We start from the raw sequence: 22471 nt of genomic DNA on the forward strand, positions 1-22471 counted from the left end.
TTTCCTCCCTCCACCATACTTAATCTGTTTTAGGTAGAATAGGGAAATGGAATAGAAATCAAATAATGAGTGATACAAGCCTTAAACTAAGTGGAAACTCATATTATTTTTCAACCCCAGGGTAGCAGGGGCAAAATAAAGGAATGAGGAGAGAAGGCTTTAGCACATCTGATCCTGTTTACTCTTCCCTACATGGAATAAGGGAAGATCTAGTCTCACCTCTGCCCTTGCTTTATTTTTCTTTATTATAAATGCTTAAAAATACTAACAGACAAGAAATAGTGAAAGTCAGAATGCTAGTAGGAAGTGCCCTTCATTGGAGGGTCATCTCTGGACTCAGAGCATAGCTCTGTATTGAGCTGGTAGGTGACTTTAGGCCTAGAAAGGTAAGTAACTCTGCATCTGCAAAATGGGAATGTTAATCATCTACCTTGGAGAATTGTTGTGTCGACCAGTTACCATAATGCAAAGTGCTTTATGGAGTTTTTGGCCTGGTACTTAGTAAGTGGTAACTACCGATTTTATCTCCCTCATCTAAATTTTAGGATTAGTCATCAGTTGCCAGCTTTTGATACCATAATAATATATACAGGAGAATGAGCATAATTGACTTTACTTCCAGAGGTCAAAATTTAGGTCAAACATTTTGCTTTACTAGAAAATAAAGGAAGGAGCAAAGAGCTTTTTATTTTACCCTTTCTTGCTATGCCATTGCTGTCACTTTTAGTTTTAGTCGGTAAGCTGTCTCTAGCTACAGCTATTGTACCTGAGTTGTACTAGAGCTTTTGTAACTGAGCACTATAAACTAAGAAAAGTTGGCCCCAAGGGAATACCTTGGATTCAGGCTCTAACAGCTGTCCATCTGCCAGTCCCTGCGATTGATTATACAAAGAATAATATGGCCCATCAAGCTCTATGCAGAGAAGTCTCAGATAACTTTCATGTTTTCTATTTGTTAGTCATTTAGTAAAACCCAATGAAGAGAAGAAATTAGAATGCTCACATCATCCGAAGATTCATTTCCCTCTAATGAGAGCATAATAGCTTTCATGGCACACCAAGTTCCAGGCCCAAAATTATAATGCCAGCCCTGTATGTTGTAAATCAAAACCTACTACTTATCAGCCAAATGCTGCTTCTGTAATTATAGTGCTCCTGTGATAGAGAAATAAGGTTAAGAAAGGGAAGGGGCTGGAACAGTGCAGATTGGGAACAGATTCACACTGCTACTGTAAAATAGGCACCTGACCAGAAAACCAGAGTCCTACTCTACCACCTGGACTCAGGCTTGTCACTTTACCTGTGACCCTCCCTGTCCTCATCCTCAACACGAAGATGATAACAACACTGAGCTCAGAGTGTTTTTGTAAAGCTCAAATGATATCATGGAAATGAAAATGGACGATACATTATAAATACATAAATAAAACCATTACTTAAAAAGTAATTAAAGAAATACCCTCAAAGAGAATTGAGAAATATTCTGCCTATTTAATCTATCCTCTGCAATAGTTGATATTTAAGTCAATCAATTGGGTAGAAAAGAAATAATAAAGATAAATAATCAAGTAGAAATATCTAATAGGTACAGAAAGAACACAGGACTCAAGGAACTTCAAATAGCAGATTGAAATATCCTCCACATCAAAATTATAAGGCTTTTTGTTGCCGTCACATAAAGTACAAGCCTGTTCTCACCTAACTGGACTCTGAGCTCTGTGGGTTTTCATCTGAGGGGTACGTGGCAGCCAGGCACAGAAACCACCCAGGCGACAGAAATACAGGCTGCTCCCCTCAGTTAGCACTTTCGGCCCTTCTCATCCAGCAAAAGCTGATGCAGGAACTTTGGTGTTTTCCCATTTCCCTAGTACTGTAGTGAGACCATTTTACATGTTTTCAAACCTTACAGAATTCTACATGATTACTTTGTATTTAAATTGCCCCAAACCTTATAAGTGATACTTATTCCCCTTTTAGACATTTCTTCCTTTATTCAAACATTTACTGAATGTCCATATACTCCCTTCCTCCTTCAAAGTCCCAAAGAAACTTATCTTTATTTTTTCTTGTGACACATATTAAGTTGTCTTTTATTATAATTATATGCCTTTATTTTTCTTCCCTGCCGAGAGACTATAAATTTCTAGATGGAGCTTTTGCCTTATCCATCTTTCACTCAAGTGGTAGGCATAAAAAACAAAAAGCAAAAAACGGCAGCAACAATAAAAATACATGCTATGTAAAGGGAAGTGACACTTATTTATAATAAGTAAATAAAAAATACACTTGAGGTAAATAAGTATATCTCTGAGGTCTATGATACATGCTATTATGAAACGAAAGATGATGATGATGATGATTTTCAACTCCTGTTATTAAACTTCAAGTTTTTGACTTCAATAAAATTAATGTTGATATCCAATTTCCAATGCTTTCCGAATATATGTTTCTTAAAATTTTATAGAATGAACTTTGTTCCTAACCCTTGCTATTAAAATGGGAGTTGCAGTAAATCAAATTGAAGGGTAGATGATGTTTGTTTTGTTTTGCTTTTCAAACCCACAAATTATCAATCTTTTGTATCAGGAACTGTGGCAGACTATTACAAGGGTAGGTCCCGACTACAATTTGTAAAGGTCTAGCTTGACTCACCAACCAGCTTCTCCTAGTCTGACCTAAAACCTGAACCCCAGATATGCTTAAGCTGTCTTTCTATGAACAGTGGTTTAAATACTCTCTCACTAAAGCCCCCATCCTATTCCAATCCTAGTAAACCCTCCTTACTCTGACCGATGGTGAATATGGGAAGATCTAGCAGCCTTTCTTTCCGGAGTCCAAGAAAATGAAGGTTCGCAGAGCAGCTAGTATTTAATCAATATTATAACCCCTAAATTGTAGAGATTATTGTATAACAGATGAGATGTGTCTGTGAAATGAGTACAAATTTACTTCAGAAAGATAGTTTATCCTAACTGAAAAAAATTAAGGTTATATTTTGGTTTGGCAATTAAAGAATGAAAAGAGCAAACATTTGAAGAAAACCGTCAAAGCAATGTAGAAATCTTTGACACTGAATTTAGCTAGAAGTGAAATAAACAAATTTTCAAAGAAACTCTTCCAAACACTATCTAGTTATAACTCTAACGCATGTGCTTTTCCTCCCAGCTCTTCCATTCTCTCCCCTGAAAACTGAGTCAAATGATTATGTGGAGGAAAAGGGAGCACTGACAGCTGGATTCTAACTTGTTTGCATGGGTCTAGCTTTCAGAATAAATGCATAAAGCTCTTGCTCATATTATATTTAGTGTCAATTAGAGCAATCCCTGCGGTTGAGTTCTCAGAAACAGCATGTTCAAGGCACTAAAGCAGGAATAAATATTTAATTGATTTCCTAAATCCTCTTTTGAGATTCTTGGGTCTTTAGGCAGGTGATTTGCAAAGTTTCTCTTGGTCCGACTCCTATAGCTAGATTTAGTAATATGGTATGTGTTAAGAATTTTGAATCCTTCTGAGGGTATAGGAAAAATGAAAGTGGTTTATTAACAGTAAATATCCTTTATAATAGATTTGTGGTCTCTAATATTCAGCAAAAAAAAAATGAAGAGAAATTATAACAGAATTCACTGAACATTTATTGAGGACTGACTGTGAGTGAAAGAATACATTTTTGTCCTAGTTACTATTTTTGTCACATGGAATCGCTGTTTAATAACATGCATTTTTTTTCTTCATTATGGGCAAAACTAGAGTGAAAGATCCTTCCATTTTTTTCAGGCTACTGATAGAGATATGATTTTCACCCAGCAAAAGACCAAAAGTGTTAATGCTTACACTTAGGTTAAGAAACAAGAAACAAGCATAAAGATTTAGCCTGACATGTTTCTTTCATAGATAAGAAAATCAAAGCTCAAAGCAGCAGAATGGCATAGCTAAAGCCATCATGTTAGTCACTGGCTCTTTGGCCAAATCTCTTCTCATTCAATCAATAAAACTTCCCCCTAAACATTTTCAATGCAAGGCAGATCAATAGGGAACATATAGTGTTCCCTTCTCTGGCTACCTGCAGACATGTGGGTCTTCTCATACATAAAGCACTAGGATAAACAGCCAAGAATAATCCTAAATGAAGAAAGTAAAGCACAGCACGCAAAAGTTCCCAAACCAAATCCCACTCCAGGAATGTATCTTTCAACTTTTTTCTTACTGCAGTCCTGATAAGCAGTACCTCTAAGACAAATGTGTAGGAAATGCTACAATGGTAGGAATCAAAAATCCCAGTTGTGGGAAGTGGGTTTGTCTCTTTGAAATATAAACTGCAAAACCACCCCCAACCTCACACTCACCTTCATTCCCCTTGCCTGTATCTCTTATCTAAATTATTGCAACACCCTCCCAATTAGCCTCCCTGCCTTTTAGTCCTCCCACCTCCCAACTGCTGCCAGTTATCTTCCTCTAACAGAATATGATGTCATCCCCCACTCAAAGCCCTTCCATGTTTTCTCAGCGCTTGCAAGATTAGAGCCAAACTCCTTAGGATGATACCCAGAGCTGTTCTCAATCTGGCTCTTGGACATCTCTCCAGTCTCATTTCCTGTTGCTCTCCCCTTCCTCCAAACATTCTATGGTGCAGGTATACCAGACTGTTTCCTACTCCTAGACTTACATAACACATTCGTGTCTCCATGCTTTTACTCACCCTGGTCCCTCTACTTGGAATGTCCATCCTTTTTTTTTCCCCCTCATTGTAAGACCTTGCTCATCCTTTGAGACCCAACTGTAAATGTTTTCTGTGAAACTAGGCAAATCAGTCAGTATTCTGTATTGCATCACACTTTGTTCAGACAACAAATATTATCTATAACTATTTGTTGAAGCCCGTTATATGTGCCAGCACTAAGACACAGAGATAAAAAAGAACACAAAGCTACTGCTCTAAACTCTTGAGTATTGGGAGGGGGTTTGGGGGGAAATCACAGGGGAAGTCTTCGCCTGCAATGAATGCTTCCAGTGAGTTTTAAAGGATGGGTAGGAGTCTGCCTGGCAGACAAAGATTACAGCACCTGTCACACTGAATTATAGCTAGGTTCATCAGTTTGCCTTGACTGACTGTGTGCTCTTTGAAGAAGGGCTAACTTATCTATCTATTAATATAATTACCCACAGTGTCTAGCCCTAATAATAACTAGGACAATTTATCAAAGGCCTGCTCAGTGGCTGGCACTAGACTATGGGCTTCATACACTGAACTCTCACCAACCTTCCAGGAAGATTATTTCCACCTGACAGAGGAGGAAATTGTGTCTCAGAGGGGTCTGGTCACTTGCTTAGTCACCCCAGCTAGTCAACTGTGAAGTTAATTGGGATATTTCACTCAGATCCTAACTTTGGTATAGTTCCTTCATACTGTATTTTATTAAATTTTCCCTCACGTAAAAACTATATGTATCCTGGAATGCCAAGAATGTTAAATATAAAATGAAAAATATGCATTGTCTCACTCCCTAGGAAGACCCATTTTACGGTGTCCATAAAATCATTTTAAAAGTATATATGAGAAAAAAGGAAATTAAATTTCTGGATGGGGACTAATGCCTTTTTAAAGAAGTTGATCAAATAGAATCAACCCAGATTCATTTAAGAGACAAAATGCTTCTTCTGAATCTTCAAAGTCAGAGGACAATATTTGTCCTTGCTGCATACAATACTTGTAGTTCACTCAGTCAGTATGAAAATATCTGGTTTTATGAACTGAAAAAATTTAATTACACCAATTTTCCCTATAGAAGCTCAAAAATTCATTTTACTAAAAGGAACCATTAAACTTTAAGTTTTAAGTTTTCTTAATATTTTTCTCACCATTCCCTATCCTTTTCTTTCTTTTTTTCTCCTTTTCTCCATGTAGCTCATATCCTTTCACAGAACGAAACAAGAAGTGGAGAAGGGGGTGGGGAGGAGGAGGAGGAGGAAGAGGGTGGAGAGGCTCCAGGAATAGTAGGGAAGAGCAGTCTTTCTTGGGAACTCTGAATATCTGTTACAAATTACAGCACACATCTCTAACCTGCTTTGCAAAAGGTGTGTCGATAAGTAGATCACTGCCATAAAATATCACTGGTTTTTAAAGCACATAGATTTAAGAAGGCACTTAAGTAATAGCTATTAAAAAAAAGGATTCCAACTATCTTTCCTCAAAGATATTTTCTATCATATATATATATACATATATATATATATATACATATATATATATATATATATATATATGATAAAGAAAAAGAATAGAGAGGAGTGGAGGCAATTAAAAATCTGTTGTTTAATTGATACTCATATTATTTAAGCTTATTCCCCCTCACCAACTTCTGTCCACATTCTATTACTTTCTTTTTAATCGAGTTTTGAGCAATACCTCTGAGTATTTTGGAGCAAATATCCAGGTACTTCTCTTCTTATTCTTTGCACAAAATCTCTACCATGAATATTAAAATCTTCAAAAGCACATTTTGTTTTTGCCTACTGCTGATTAATAGGTAGATTCATGAACTATTCCTGATATTCCTAATATTTTTATATCCACTTTATATTGATAACCATTTTTGTACCATTTAGCTCAGTATTGACATGGCCCAAGCTCCACTGGGGCATATATTTTAACCACCAGGCTGTCAATAAATATGGCTGTTATATGAAAAAATATCATTTTAAGGGGAATCCTCCAAAACTTTATAAATCTTTTTCAAAATCGTGCGTGTTTGAACAGGCACTAAAACACAAACAAGTCTTGGCCCTATCTCATGCAGAATGGGTTGGTTACAGATGTTCTCCTGCAAGCTACATCTTGCCTATTACAAGAACATTCATCTCCTAAACACATCATTTCACCTACTTTGCCTGAAGCAAAACAAAACACACACAAAAATCACAGGGTTTTTATTATTATTAACTCTTAAACTCTTCCACTTACTCTACAACCTTACAGAGAGGAATCGAATATCTGACTTCTGAAATGCCACTGTCTGAGGATAGGTCACTTTGCTTTTCCCCCCGTACAAGCTAATGACAACAGGGGAGTCTAACCTGCATCTTCATTTTTTTTTTTAACCTGCAAAACTGATGCCTGGGCCAGCACTGACTCATAAAGCTGGAGACGTTAGCTCATGGTAGTGATTCAGTCGTGAGAATTCTGACAAGGGCCTTTCCCTCACTGGTGGTTCAAGAGAAAAATCAGTCCCCAGTAGTTATGGCTTGTGACCTAGGTACGGATGTCAACATGCTGTGATCAAGTACCATGAGGAAAGGGGCTATGCTGTCTGTGTGCCAGCAGCTTCCCGAATGAGAAAACAGCTGTCTTTACAAGGAAGCAGACAGTTTAACAGCACCCACGGCATACCCCAGTCAGAAAAGTCCTACTGAAAGGCCCTGACCTCTCACAGCCAGCCACACCTATCAGTCCAGGAGAAAAGTGTAAATTCTATTCCCTAGACTACTCGGGTTTCTCCTCAAGGAAAGAAGAAAGGCAGAAGCATCAAGGTTTTGGAAGCTACTAGGCTTTTAGCTTCTATTACCAGAGATGAGAGAGAACATCGTAGGAAGTTTTGAAATCGGCTGGATAAGAATCATCTCATTCTAGTACCTTCATCCTCAACCCCAGGTGAAAGGACGCGAATGCTCATTTTGAAAGGCAGGAAGCTGCTATCCTAAGGCAGCAGTATCAGTTTGCATGAGGAGAGACTACCTAGTTTACAAACACTTTCACCTCATCGTCCCATTTGATCCTCACAACAACCCTGGAGGGTAGGCATGATTATCCTCATTTTAAAGATGAGAAGACTGAAGCACTAGAGGGGAGGTTAAGTGATTTGTAAGGTCCCAGCTAAAGAATGGCAGCCCACCTTTACTAACAGATCTGCTAGTAAGAAATCATCTAATCATCTTGACCCCTTCCCTAGCTGTCTGTTCCTCCTCCCTACCTTTCTATCTAGCTCCTCCATGTGGTAACTCCAGCAGCTGACTCTTATCCTGTCTCATCTCTGTCCTTTCCATATCGAGAGAACTGCATTATCAAGTGAGCCCTCAGCCCCACCACTGTGTGCCTGCATGACCGTGGCATTCTCCAAAGGCTCTGCCTCACTGCACTGCCCCTCCAACCACCCCACCCCCACTGTCAGATTAATCTGCTTCATATACAGAGCTGAGCATGATAATTCCTGTGCCCAGAAAGTATGCAGTGTCAGCACACTGCCATGGAATAGAGTCTAAATGCCTTAACACTGTGGTCCTCAACCCTTGGGCCATAGACTGGTATGGTTAGGTGGCCTGTTAGGAACCAGGCTGCACAGCAGGAGGTGAGCAGAAGGCAAGGGAGTGAAGCTTCTGTATTTACAGCCACTCCCCATTGCTCACATCACTGCCTGAGCTCTGCCTCCTGTCAAATCAGTGACAGCATTAGATTCTGCATTCTGGTGAGTTATATAATTATTTCATCATATATTACAATGTAATAATAATAGAAATAATGTGCACAATAAATGTAATGCACTTGAATCATCCCAAAACCATCCCCTGCACTCCCCCAGTCTGTGGAAAAAGCATCTTCCATAAAACCTGTCACCGATGCCAAAAAGGTGGGGAACTGCTGCTTTAACCTACATAGGCTGCCCCATCCTGCCTTTGAGCCTTACTTTATACAGCTTCCTATCACAGAACCACAGCTTCAGACAGAATGGTAGAGTCGTTGTTTTGGGAAAAGCATGTTAGGCTTGCTCTGACTTAGGCTGCTTCAACCACCTATCTGGAAAGTCTACTCTCTTCTCCATTTAACCAACTGTCTGGCACAGAGTAGGTCAATTGCAGTCCTTCTCTATCTTTGTAGCCACAAAAGATTTCTCCTCCAGATGCACAACATTCGAATGCAAAGGGAACTTCAGAGGCCACTTGATTCATCTCTCATCAAAAACTTGAGTCATGGGTCTTACGTCTCTTTTCACACTCTCCAGTGGTGGGGAGCTCAGCACCACTGGAGGCATGCATTCCACCCCTAGGGAGTTCTGACCATTCTCCACTTTGAGCTGGAATTTGCCTTCCTGTGACTTCCTCTCTTATGTGGTAATTGTGCCTTTGGGGACATCCAAATAAACCTAGAATGTGGCCAGGAAAGCTGGCAATAAAGAAGGAGCTCCATACATCTGGTTAGCAGTGTTATTGTTTTACAGCATGGGTCCCAGTCGTTTTGGGGGTGAGGCTATAAAAATAAATATCCTCCAGTGCTCTCTCTCAGGGCACTTTAATTTATCTCAAAGTTGTGCCTTTTAAACAATTGTTGAAGGCACTTGTACTTCAGAAGTATGTATAGCAGAGTGCCTGGTTGTAACTCAAAGACACGAGATCAGTATTACTCATCTTCCTGGACAGTCAATTTTAAAGACATTTTCAAAATGAAGGGGAAAATATGTATTTTTAAATGCAAAATTGAGATGTTTTACAGTAAAAAATTATATGTCTTCTATAGATCACTTCAGATTATACCCCCTGGATGCCCAATGTAGTCATTCATTTTCCTCTGCCCTAATAAGGGTAAAAGTTTTAAAGTACTACTGTAATACATCACCTCTACCACACAGTGGAAGGCTAGGCACCAGAAGCTAAGCTACTCCATGGAGGAGATTTCCTGCTATGGTTCCCAACAAATCTGTTAGTAAGGCAGGTTTTGCCTAAATTCTAATCCTAAATCTATTATTCATCCTAATAAAAATCACCATTTACTAGACATTGTGTTGGGTACCTTATATTTATTATATCAAATTCTACCAATAACACTGTTACCTAAGAGAATATTATCCCTATTTTAGGGATGAGGAAGCTACCCCTGAGACAATGTTTTGCCTAAGGCCACTTAGATAGAGAGAGGTGGAATTCAACCCCAGGTCTATCTGACCACAAAGCTGAATTCTTTCTCCTACACCACCCTGCCTCCTTAGGCATTTTTTTTTTTTTTTTTGTCTTTTAGTGAAAGAGCAATAGTCCCCGCTTTTTAGAGGAGGCAAGGATGTGCTAGACACACTATTTATAACCTTCAGTCTTGTAAAATAACTAAAAAAGACATACTGTATCTCCTATAGTTTACAGAATTATATGTTTTGTATATTAATCTCATTGTAATTTGGCAGTTGAGAGAATATTTTCATTTTAAATCAGGAATTTATGGAAATAAGATTATTCAAAGTATTGCATTTTCATTTTTTGAAGTCCAAATTTCAATGTCAAACAAAATAAGAAAGCAATACATTAGGAGTTAATCTATGCCCTACAACCACATGACAAGTGAAAACTTCAGAACAAAATTTCAAACCACTTAAAAAAAGAGAATCTGTTAGCTTACAAATGCTACGAGCAAGCCTTAGAAGAATATAACCTCTTTTACTGTTCATGTAACAATGTGGGCAATACCCAGGCAAAATATGTCCATTCTAATTATTTCCCTTCTAATTTACTTTGTCCTGAAGCATCCTCCATGTCGTAAACACAGTTAACCCTCTATTGAGATCAGTGACAAAAGATGATAAAGTAACTCTGGTTATTTCTTTCTATATGCAGATACTCACTGGATCTCTGGGAGGTAGAGATCACTGCAATCACCAAGTAGCATCAAAGGCAAACAGTATAAACACAGAAACAAAATCTAAGCTTTGTGACATTACGCTGTGTGCTGTGTTAGTGGAGGGAAAAAATATAAGAATTATAAAAAAATAATTATACTAAAAATATTTTTAACAGGTAGAAAGAGCATATAAATAAAAAAATGCTTCTACATGAAAATACTGCTTCAATTACACTATGGCACTAGCCATCAAAATAAACCACCAGTACTACACATGGAGAAAGGGCCTTAGAATTGTATTGCTTATCTTTTTTTTTTTTTTTTTCCACTGAAATACAGGCATACATTTACTGGGATCATATTTCCTGTAAATTTCAAAGCATTTTAGGAAAGTATATAAAATTACACATTTATTCATTGATTTAAGACCACCTACAGTATTGAGTGTATTTTGAAGAAAATGCACTGTTCTTAAAAAGCAGTAAGGCTTGCTAGGCATAAGAAAGTAAGAAGTCTCCTTTCCTCTTCTTTCCTGAAATAGTTTAGTCAACTCTTCTAAAAAGAAAACTACAGGAAATAAAAGGTATGTTGTCATAATATGAAACAAAAGCCCAATAAATTATAGAATGCAGTAATCAAGGAAGTTAAGATTTTAGATTGAATTTAACCATTTCATTTGGATTAGTTTGCATCTTTTCATCAAATTAGAAGTCCATATCCATAAAAATAAACCATCAGAGCTACAAAAGTGTCCTAGAAAACATGCCAGTAACAAATTTCAAGTATGCATGTTACACTTTTATTAAAGGCTCCCCTCACTAGTTTCTAATAAGTCTCTAACTAGTTTCACTTCCCCTTTCTCCTATTTTTCCTTCTCGTTATCCTCTCCTCATCTCCACTCCTAATCTTAAAGTGTCTAAAATGATATTTGCACTTGGGGAGGGGAATATAAGAGAAGAGTTCATAAAAACTTAAAAGACTGGTCCCAGAGAAATTCTTATAGCTATTAACACCTATTGTCTACATGCTTGTGCAAAGAGAAACATTTATAACTGAAATCCATGGTATCCTAGGTAAGAGATCAGATCTGAAAGATGAATACATTGTAGAAACTTAGACAAATGGCTATATATTTAATTGCTTCTTGAGTAGAAAACTAGACTGGAAGAAGTCTATAGTTTTTTCTGGTTCTGCTGATGAATGAGTCATCTTCCTTTCCCATCTACATCTCTTGCTATACAGCTTTTACACTAAAAGGTGCACAGTTGATGTTTGCTAAATTATATGATGATTCTCAGACATAAAATAAGTATCTGCAAAATATACCTTTGTTACACTTACATACTAAAGTGTTTTCTGTAGACTCTGAAGATAGATAAAAGTAAAATATAATCCACTACCAGTGAATATCATAAAAGAACAACAGAAATCTAAAAAATGAGTTATATTGTGATGACTCTTGGAAGTTGACAATTCTATTTTTAAAAGACTGATTTAAGCAATATTAAAAACAATTATTTGCCAAATATCTTCAAAATTCAAAAGGAATAAGGTTAGACTAAAGCATTTTAAAACGATGTACATTTATTTTTACTTGTGTGACTTCAACATGGTCTGGGCATGAGAATAAACAAAGGAGAAAAAGGTTGGTTTTTCATGTAGATTAGTTCAAGAAGAGATTATAAATAATCACAAGGATATGTTTTCTAAGCATCCATTCTAACTATGGAAGTGTAGAAAGAGGTATTCCAAATTCCTATTATGAAGATACTTTCTATTTTACCTATTGGTCAATTTGATTAGTATCTAATTATCAACTACCCACCGCTTCCCAAAGGTCTTATCCACTAATTCCATGGATTTATATAGAAAGGCTTAAAGAGAAAGTGTGGGTAATAAACTTGAATAGCGTTTAAAGACAAGCCCTATGTCTAATATGCAAATTGTGTCCTCAAATTCCTCCTCCAAAAGTCTCCCCCGTTAGTTAGCACACACTTTAAGCACTTCTGTCTCTAGCTGCCTTTGGGGGCTTTCTATCTTCTCAAGACTGCTCTACTTTGGGGAGTGGGGTATCAGGTAGGGATAGTAAACACAAACAAAACCCTTATTTGCAAATTCAGTAAGACATGGGGTTTTTTTCCTACAAGCAAAATCCTTAGTAATAGCATCAAAAATTGATTCAAGCTGTTAAAATAAAGAATGGTCTACACTACCGAATTTTTTTTAAGTATCATTCTTAGCAACAGGAATGCATTATGTGAGTATCCATGCTAATTTTCCTACAGAAAATTTTGAGAAACATAGACCTCTCAAATTATTCCACATGAATGCATCAAAGTTCTGGCATGTCAACATGTTAATTAAAATATTTATTACAATAGTGATCAGTTTTATATAAGTTTATAAAAATAACTTAAAATATTATAAGTAAACTTATCACATATGTCAAAGCATACAAGATATTTAAGCAAACTTTATAAAACTATGAATATCATTTTCCTATTTTAAATGATTACAGTGGCTTATAGTAGTAACAGCCTTGCTCTCATGATATGCAGTTAATCATATCTATGACTTACTTGATGACCATTCCTTGGTTAGAAATGCAATTCTTAATTATAACATTGTTCTCATGGGAAAATGGGATTTGCTTTGCCAAAAATACAGAGGGGAGGGGACAAATTTTTGAGGCAGTTTACATTAACTCTAAGGCTCTATATTCATAAATATGAAAATCTCAAATTAATACACAGGTAGAAGGAAAAAGCAAGGGAGGAGGCAGAGGAAGGAATATCTTTCTAGCCCAAATTGCAAAATTATAATTATTGTAAATTGATTCCATTGTTACTCAACTAGAGTAACGTATTTGTATATACAAAAATACACACATTTATTTTTGTATTTTTTTAAAAAAGAGAGAAAATTCTTCTCATGACCCAGTAAAAATGATTACATTTGATTTTTTTTACTGGTTCTGTTTAAATGTTACCAGTGAAACACTGAGATGCTACAAAAAAGTAGCTGATTAACAGATATAGAATCCAATTAAACATGTCTTAAGAAGAAACTCTTTTACATTATTAAAAAAACATATGTATATTTTCATTCCATATCTATGTCTAGGAACTTATATATCTATACCACTTCATTTCATGTCTTTGTATAAATGGAAAACCTCAGAAAACTGCCTGAATTGTAAGCATGGATATGATGTAGGATCCAAGCAGGTGAATCTGAAAACAAAAAAATCTAGAATAATAACATATTATTAATATGTTTCTAGAGCTTCATCTCTCAGGTTTCCAAAGCCCTTTATAAAATTTAATTAATTAAGTCTCACAGAAGTCCTGCCAACCAGATATTATAATACCCATTTAACAGATGGACAGAGACAAAATGACCTGCCTGTTTCATACAGCTTGTTAGTTCCCAAAAGCTGTCCTTCTGAGTCCTCTGTTGTACTTAATGAGCCACACTCTTCAGGAGCCTGTCAGATGTCTTCTCAAATTCAAATGAGAATCCTAAAGTTAAGTAATCACTATTCTTCTTATTTAATACAACTTGGAAACCACTCAAAGAAAAAAAGTCTTTTGAAATAGTCTCCTCGACTTATTCATTATATTTTTTAAAAGATTCAGTGTAGATGATACTGGTTAAACAGCACAAAAGCACACACACACAATGTAGTGAGTAACCCAGGAAAAAGCTCCTGTTTGATCAATGAACTTAAGAATTCAGTATTAACTCCGCATAAGACAATAAGAAATTAAGTCCTCCATTTCCAGACCTTTCTGACACAATAACAAGGTGGAAAGTTGTAATGTTTCCTCACATGTATCTTCATTATTAAATTCAAACCAAAATGAAAAGGCTTATTCTAGGCCGGGTGCGGTGGCTCACGCCTGTAATCCTAGCTCTCTGGGAGGCCGAGGCGGGTCAGGAGTTCGAAACCAGCCTGAGCAAGAGCGAGACCCCGTCTCTACTAAAAATAGAAAGAAATTAATCGGACAACTAAAAATACATAGAAAAAATTAGCCGGGCATGGTGGCACATGCCTGTAGTCCCAACTGCTCCGCAGGCTGAGGCAGGAGGATCGCTTGAGCCCAGGAGTTTGAGGTTGCTGTGAGCTAGGCTGATGCCACGGCAGTCACTCTAGCCTGGGCAACAAAAGCGAGACTCTGTCTCAAAAAAAAAAAAAAAAAAAAAAGGCTTATTCTAATTGGTAAAATGAGAATCCCTCCCTAATTTACCTCACAATAAATTAGATTTAGGGTCTCTGGGTATCAACATGTTTTCTTTTAAATTTCAGCTGGGGAGAGCTTGATGACAGGGTCATGATCATTATCAAAAAGCACAGGAGAAACATCTACTAACATCATTACCTTTAGGTCTCTGTGGGCCTAATTACAGGACCCCTTGTTCTAAAAACCATTCCATGTCTACAAAACATCTGCAGGGCTTCAAAGAGTCTAGAGTTTACCTTTCTGTTCTACAATAAACTCTTCTTTAATCTCAAAGGATTGGAAGGTGTTGGGTAGAAAAGCCACATTGTGTCATGTCTCCTTTCAGTCACAGCCACCTGAGTAGACATATTAATTGTTTCTGATATAAAACCAAGAGGCTTTATTTTAAATGCAGTTGCTTTTACTCACGACATGACAGCTAATTGCTAAGTATGTTTCATGAGAAATATACACCGGCCCTTTGCCAAAGGGGGTGGCAACAATTGCACAGATTTGACCACACTACGGAAATAGCTAATTTTGAGGGGATGCAAATGGGAGAAGGTACAAAGCTCATATATGGGAATGCCCTGACAGCAACAACCCCACAGTAAATGCACATGTCATTCCAGGCTGATTTTAAGTTTACATTCATTTTAAGGGATCTCTGTTGAGCTTAATGACATTGTATAGTTTTTTTTGAGTCATTAAAAAATTCTTATGACATTATTCTCTGTTTATACCTCAATTTTCAGGTGATTTTTGTTCCAGTGTACTCACTATGTGCCAATTAAAAATAAGCCATCAGTTAGTGGGCTGAGAAAATTGATTTGAAGCCCTTTAAATCTCACTGCTCTTTTCTGATTACTGCTCTGGCCAATTTGAGAGTTACAGAGTTCCACAAATTCTCTAATGATAATAACAGCAACGAACAAACAATAAACCCTTTCTTTATGCCAAGTATCCAATATTGTAATACCATTATATTTTTCCTACAAAATAAGATTTTATAGCCATGAGAAGGAGGAAGGTCATTTACTGTAAGAACAAATTGAGAAAAATACACTCTGATAATATATTGCTTAGTTAAATGTAGCAAGGGATAAATCTATATGACTATTTAAAGGGATAGAGAATTATGATTTCTGAATATAATATACCTGCTGGTAAACTTTTCCTTAGACTCTTGCTACAGCTTCCAGTTATTTAAACTTTAAGTAATCTTCCCTTGTCACCGTTAACACATTGCAAAAGATGGCATGCAGCCTGACTACTGTTTTGTTTGGCTTGTAATGTTTTACAACTCTTTTTTTTTGGAATTATTACTATCATTTTAGGATCTGATGATATATGCAAATGCAGGTTTCTGCTTGTTCTTTAAAAATTAATATCTTAATGCTAAGCCTACTTTCCCCCACAATGATAGGTTGGGCTTGTAAAGCAAATGCCCCTGTAGATGGGGTATGAAAACTCATCTAGGCACAGTCTCTGGACTCATCATTTGGCTCACTTCTGGTCCCTCTTTGTCCCCACTGACATTAAAGTTTGTTACCGCTAAGGTAGCGCATTGTTATTCAACATGATTGGTTACATGCAGAGGCCCTGATGACCTATTTCTTGATGGAAACTTCCATTGTGATTGATGTACATCATGATCTTCTCCATATTAATTTACCATTCCAGGTGAGTGAAGCTACAGTAGAAAAAACAAGATACCAAGTGGCTGGTGATATCTACAAAACCAAATTAACCACCACTAATGATAACATAAATGAAGAAAAAGGAAAAGAAGGAGAAAGGAGTAAAAGAAGGGGAAGGTGGAGAGGAAGGAATGGAGGAAAATGAGGAGAAGAGGGAGGAGGAAGAAAAGAGAAAAACAAAAAGGTCTGTTTGTCATTACTCTGTTTGCAGTAGAAAAGGAAATACAAGCTTTATTTAAATTGTTTATTTTTTCAATCAATAGTTCTTATCATATTCAGATTCAATAAATAAGTACCAATTTTTTTTTCTTTTAAATAGAAACTCCATGGTGCAGTCAACAAATCACTTGGAACAATGTGGGAGGGTGATAAACATTAGATTAGGTGAAACTGGCTTATTATAAGTACATTAACCTAGAGTCAATCTAAACAAATTCAGGCAAGCATGCTGTTTAAGTTATTCCATTCGGGACTGGGAAACAACTTCTGCAGCATGCTTTACAATGACATTTATTTTTAAATCCAAAATCTAGAGTTAAGTAAATTATGTGAACCATCACCAGGAATCTCCAGGTACCTTTTTTAGGATATTCTTCTTTAATATTCTGTGAATTAAGAAATAGTTTAGACAATAGGTTAATATGCCTAATGTTATTCTTTTCTTCATCATGGGAGGGGCACAAAAAGGCACCCCATACATGTCAGATAATTAATGAAACAGCCATGGCAAGAAGTGGAAATAACCTTATTGTGATGAACATATACATTGCTGGCAGGAGCTACTGACTTCCCTCCCGCCCCCACCAGTGAAATCTAGCAGCCACTCAAATGTAACACTAGATCAAACCCCAAATGAGGCACAAACTTTGAGGAGAGAAGTGTTTCCTTTGTAAAAGGAAGTTGTTAAATCACATTCACCATCAAAAAGTTTGTCTGTACATCATGTCCTTTGAAAGGCTATTCTTAAGAGTCTCTAAATTCCAGAGGGCCACGCAATGGGCTGGCTTGCATTAGATTTCTGCAGAGCTGGCAGCCTTTTTCTGAAAGTCTTACATTACAGGTAACCTGATGACAGGGAGGGTGGGCCACAGGCGTGCATCTCAGCCTGCCTTCAGAGCCAAGGGGAGTGAGCTTGCGAGACCAAGACCGATATGCTGGTATCGATGGAACGCTCCCGGGAACTGGCTGTTCCCCTTTCAAACGCCACCTCTGTAATCTCTCCACTTGCCCAAGTCAAATTCTTCAAATCTCTGAACTTGACACGAGGCTGGCACGATTAGGAAACGCAAAGGAAGAATGCTCTTTATAAATCATGGGTGGAGGCTGAAGGGACCAAATTCACGGACAGTTAACAGGAAGGGTCAGAACTGAGGGATATTGCTTAGAACTATGATTCTTTTAATCATGAGGAGAAAACAAAGTTTCTTAATATTTTTTTAAAGGCCCACCATATGCTGAACGTTGTGCCAGGCACTAGGTCAGGTGCCTGCCCTACAAAACCTTGAAGTTGATGCCCTGAGAAAGACACAATAGCAAAAGTGCCCCCATATCCCAAGGGTAGGGTCATTACCTCAGTCTGAGCTCACACACACATGCACAAAAACAACCTTAAGATTCTCATGGTGTCTGCACACAGACAAAACTGTGTGTGATGGATTGTGAAAAAACAGCTCTCAAACTGGCAAAGGTGCATGAGGCCAATGACCAAGGCAGGCTGACCTATACTACAATATTCATGAAGAGGCCTCATCACTAGAGTTGAGCACAAAGAGAACACTGGCCCCAGAAGAGGTCCTCACCAGCACTCTCAATCCTCAAGTAGGTGTCACAGAGAGCTTATCTTTCCTTGGCAACAACTCCCAAAGCGTTCCATAACGGTATAGATTATTCTTTTTCATGGCCATGTAGTATTTGGTTGCATGGATATGCCACAATTTTTTGAACTAGTTCCCTACTGGTGACTGATTACATTGCTGACAGCACTTTATCATTATAAATTAATATGCTGACTCTACAATAAGTGAGGCTTACTGTTACCCTTTATTTAACACAAAGAACACAAAAAGGAATCCTCATATGTGAAGCAGCAGATTAAAAATGAGGAGTAAATGTCAAAAGTTAACAGGTCCTTAAGTCTGGAAAGGGCCCCTCCTTGTCCGGGCAAGGAGCACCTGCGTCTGCTTGGGCAGGCTGAGGAAAGCAGCACAGCCAGCCTGCAGAAGTCTGCACTTAGGAGAGCTGTTATCACCCTATGTCATCGATTCATATATTTGGATAGTGGATAGGATCACAGTCCCTTGGGGCTAAAGTATGCATGTTAATAGCCCAAAAGCATTAAGAAAAAAAAAATAAGTTGATATTTTACTTTTCACTCTCTCAAAGTATTACCTGTTGTACAACTGAACCCTCAGTAAAACTCTAATAAACTCACGCAACAAAAAGATTCAGATTCAGACTCAGTAAACGCTGTGTGCCTATGACTAAGGTGCTAATATATGTGTTTACATGAAGTAATCCTCATGATAAGGAAAGTATTAACAGCCCCATTTGTAGGCAAGGAAAGTGAGGTTTAGAAAGATGGAATTTGGGGGGAAAGTCCCATATCCTGCCAGTACGTTTCAGAGTTGAAATCTGCGCTTAAGTTTCTCACCGTCTTCAAACTACCGTTCTTTCAACTGTCGTATGGCTGGTGACTCCCAGCTGCAATACTGGCCCAATACTGGCCCAATACTGCATCATCCTGAACGGCAGGCCCCTGTAACTGTGTCAATTAAATTGTAGAAATTAAGACAGTCTAAAACTAAATCCTAAATTAAGTGCTGGTGTGTGTGAAAGAGAGCGAGAGAGAGAAATAGAGGATATGGAAAAAGGTTGTCATATCTCACTTTATTTTTTTGTAACAGGTTTAAAATAAATACTGCATTATAGAACTGGAAACAATCACATTTGTTATTTAAAACATAGAAAAAGCAGAAGAAAAAATGCATATACACTTCAAATAAATTAGTTGTATTTTGACACTAATTCTGAGTGTAAAACCAGAAAAATTAAATGGGAAAACTCGACATGAAAGGATGACAAGTGATAAAATGGCACTTAAAAGATTTTTATTAAAAAATTACCAGAAGACTATATGATAAGTGTGGCCTCCCTCAGTGACAGCTGCTTCTGCTGCTTTCAGTTTGTGGGCAGTTCTAAAGTGTAGCATTTAATCTTGAAAAATTGCTTTAAAATGCACAGATGCCTAAGAAATGGGTGGTGTGTGATACGGCACAAAAAATATCCTCTAGCAGTCGGTCTTCAAGACATAGAGGACAGTTCTATGCTACACAGGGCCTGTCTGCTCCTGTGTGCTTCTGTCTTCCATCAATCAAGAGGACAGACCTGAACTGGGAGTGAGGGGGCCTGGCTTCTTCTACCTTCCTGGCTGGTTATTAGCCATGTGACCTTCACTTCTTGAAATTGTCTCATGTATAAAACCGGGGATAACAGCCTTGGTTATGAAGCTCAACTAAGATAAATGTATGAGAAAATACTTATAAAAATGCGAAGTCTATATATAAATGTGAGGATATATAATTCGGCTCAAAGAATTAGATGCTCCCATGTATAAGATACAGGTGCCCATGAATAAGAAATCATGTTTTTTTAGGTGATCTCAGGAGCTTTTAAGATAAGGGTTCAAATGACCTAGATTTATAAGAAATGCAACTAGGCCTGAAATGAGCCTGGATGTCCACAAGAAAGAAATTTATAAAAATACAAACACCATGTGATATACAAGTAGTATCCTCATTCTACAAAAGCCACAGGATAGACTGCAGATAACTGAACAAAAATCCAAGAAAAGCAAGGCTGGTTAACCAAAGTCACTCAGGAATGATGGATAAAATATTCAGTTAGAACCCAAGTCCTTCTAAAAACTTGCTATGCTGGTTATTAATACTATTATCTCACCTTAGGAAAACAGAGTAGGTTTCACCAACCTCATGAGAGGCACAGATTGAATTCTAGAAAGAAGTGGCTTGGCTAAGGTCATATAGGTGATGAAGACTAGAATCGAGGTTTTCTGGCCCTCAACCAATGCTCTTTTCCCACCGCCACAATGCCTTCCCTTTTCACGGTACTGATATCACTTCTGGCACATGTAAGGAAATTTTACTAGCATACTCCACCAAAATATTTTCTTTTTAACCTACCGGTTAGGTAGAGATCTTCAACCTTTTTTGTAAGACAATTTACTTCTCTGAAAGAGGGGCTTTGAGTGAGGATGGTTTAGGAATGTACTAAATCTGAAAATGACCCTAAGATTTCTATATGGAAATGGTAAGGCAAGGAGGGGAAGGAGGACTGATTTGATGGTGCGTTTACATCAAGTTTCATCCCCACGGTTCTTAAATGACTTTAGAAGGGAAAAAGCAATTATTCATGTAGTAGCCCCAAAATGTTCGTCATCCCTTCAGACAAGCCTACTCATAATAGAGTAGAGCCCTGACTGAGTAAACTACACAAGTAACTGTTATCCTGGAAGATCAGTGATTGTAAATGTCCAACTGGTGACCACTATCCTAGGACACATCCATGCTCCATTTATAAAATGATTATTCTGGTGGTTCTTTAGCAAAATATGACTTGGATCAATCAACCAACCATAAAAGGACCATAAACTCTAAGTTTACTCACCCGCAGTATCCATCTCCAGGATTACAAATATAAAAGAAACTAAAGATTATGACACAATTGATAAGTAACACTTGAAGGAAGAGATCAAATTTTAAGCTAATAGTTACACTTTATGGTTGAAATATGAGCCATGACAGAACCGCTTCTCAAACAATGAAAGGAAGGCACTAAAATAAAATTAACTTTTAGACAATTTGGGGGTATCCTGGTGGGAAATGGTGGAATAAGAATCCAGTGGGCGGGGAAACAGAAATCGGAAATAGGCCCAGCTACACAAAAACCTCTATAACTTTAGGGATATCATTTAACTTAACCTCCATGTTCTTCAGATTTTCTCACTAGTAAAATAGAAGCTATACAACTTATGCTACCTACTCCCAAAGTGAGATCAAAATGAGGGAACAGATGTGAAATTATGTTGGAATAGGTGCTATGAATACAGATTATTTTATAAACTGTACAATTGGATTAAAGACTATAGTGAACTAGATACTATACATAACATAAAAATAAAAATGCTTTCCAAAGAAACTCCTAATATTTGAGCTTTATTCATGTTATAATGCCTTAAAATATAAATTTTGAAATAAAATAAACATTCTTGTACCTTTTTAATTATTGAAAAATGTCCACACTTTCTTAGAAAAGTTATATATGAAAAGAATTTTTGCAGCATTTTAAATCAGAATGTCTTTGGACTAACTTAGAGCCCTGGTGTATATTTTTAGAGGCTTCCTTTGGGAAAGATATTTCTAAGTTTAATAAATATATACATATCAATAAATTATACTTCATGCTACAGAATCTACATGTATAAACATATTCATACTTCCTTAATAAATGGGATTTTATTTTATTTTTGATCACATATTTATTATTTTATTCATTTTTTTAAAAATCACACTTTAATGTGATATTTACTTCTTCACACTAATGAGACATGTAAATACTCCACATTCTAGAGATTGTAAACACATATCCTATGATTACGATACTTCTCATTGGCATAGTGCTTTACATTTTGCCATAGACTTTCACAAAAGGACCTCACAACAGTGTGAAGTAGGCAGGAACACACTGGCTCGAGTTGCTAGGAGCTGGCTGGCTCACAGACGTTTGGTTCCTACACTGGGACTTTCTCTCTCTGATTCAGTATTAAATATTCAAAGACAAACTTCCCACTTGAGTACGGAACCTCTCAACTTAGGAGGGGACAAATCCCTGGAATGTGATGAAGGTGATGCTTGTATGTGAAGTCAGGCTTAATGGCATGT

The 22471-nt window shown here is 37.2% G+C and overlaps 1 protein-coding gene across 5 annotated transcripts in view; it reads right to left on the reverse strand.

The window, feature by feature from the left end:
• Positions 1 to 22471, reverse strand: part of TP63 (tumor protein p63) — a 221784-nt gene that overhangs the window by 55584 nt on the left and 143729 nt on the right. The gene's annotated exons all lie outside the window — the stretch shown is intronic.

This window comes from Propithecus coquereli, unplaced genomic scaffold, assembly GCF_000956105.1.
Source record: "Propithecus coquereli isolate 6110/MARCELLA unplaced genomic scaffold, Pcoq_1.0 Scaffold10, whole genome shotgun sequence".
Lineage (NCBI taxonomy): Eukaryota > Metazoa > Chordata > Mammalia > Primates > Indriidae > Propithecus > Propithecus coquereli.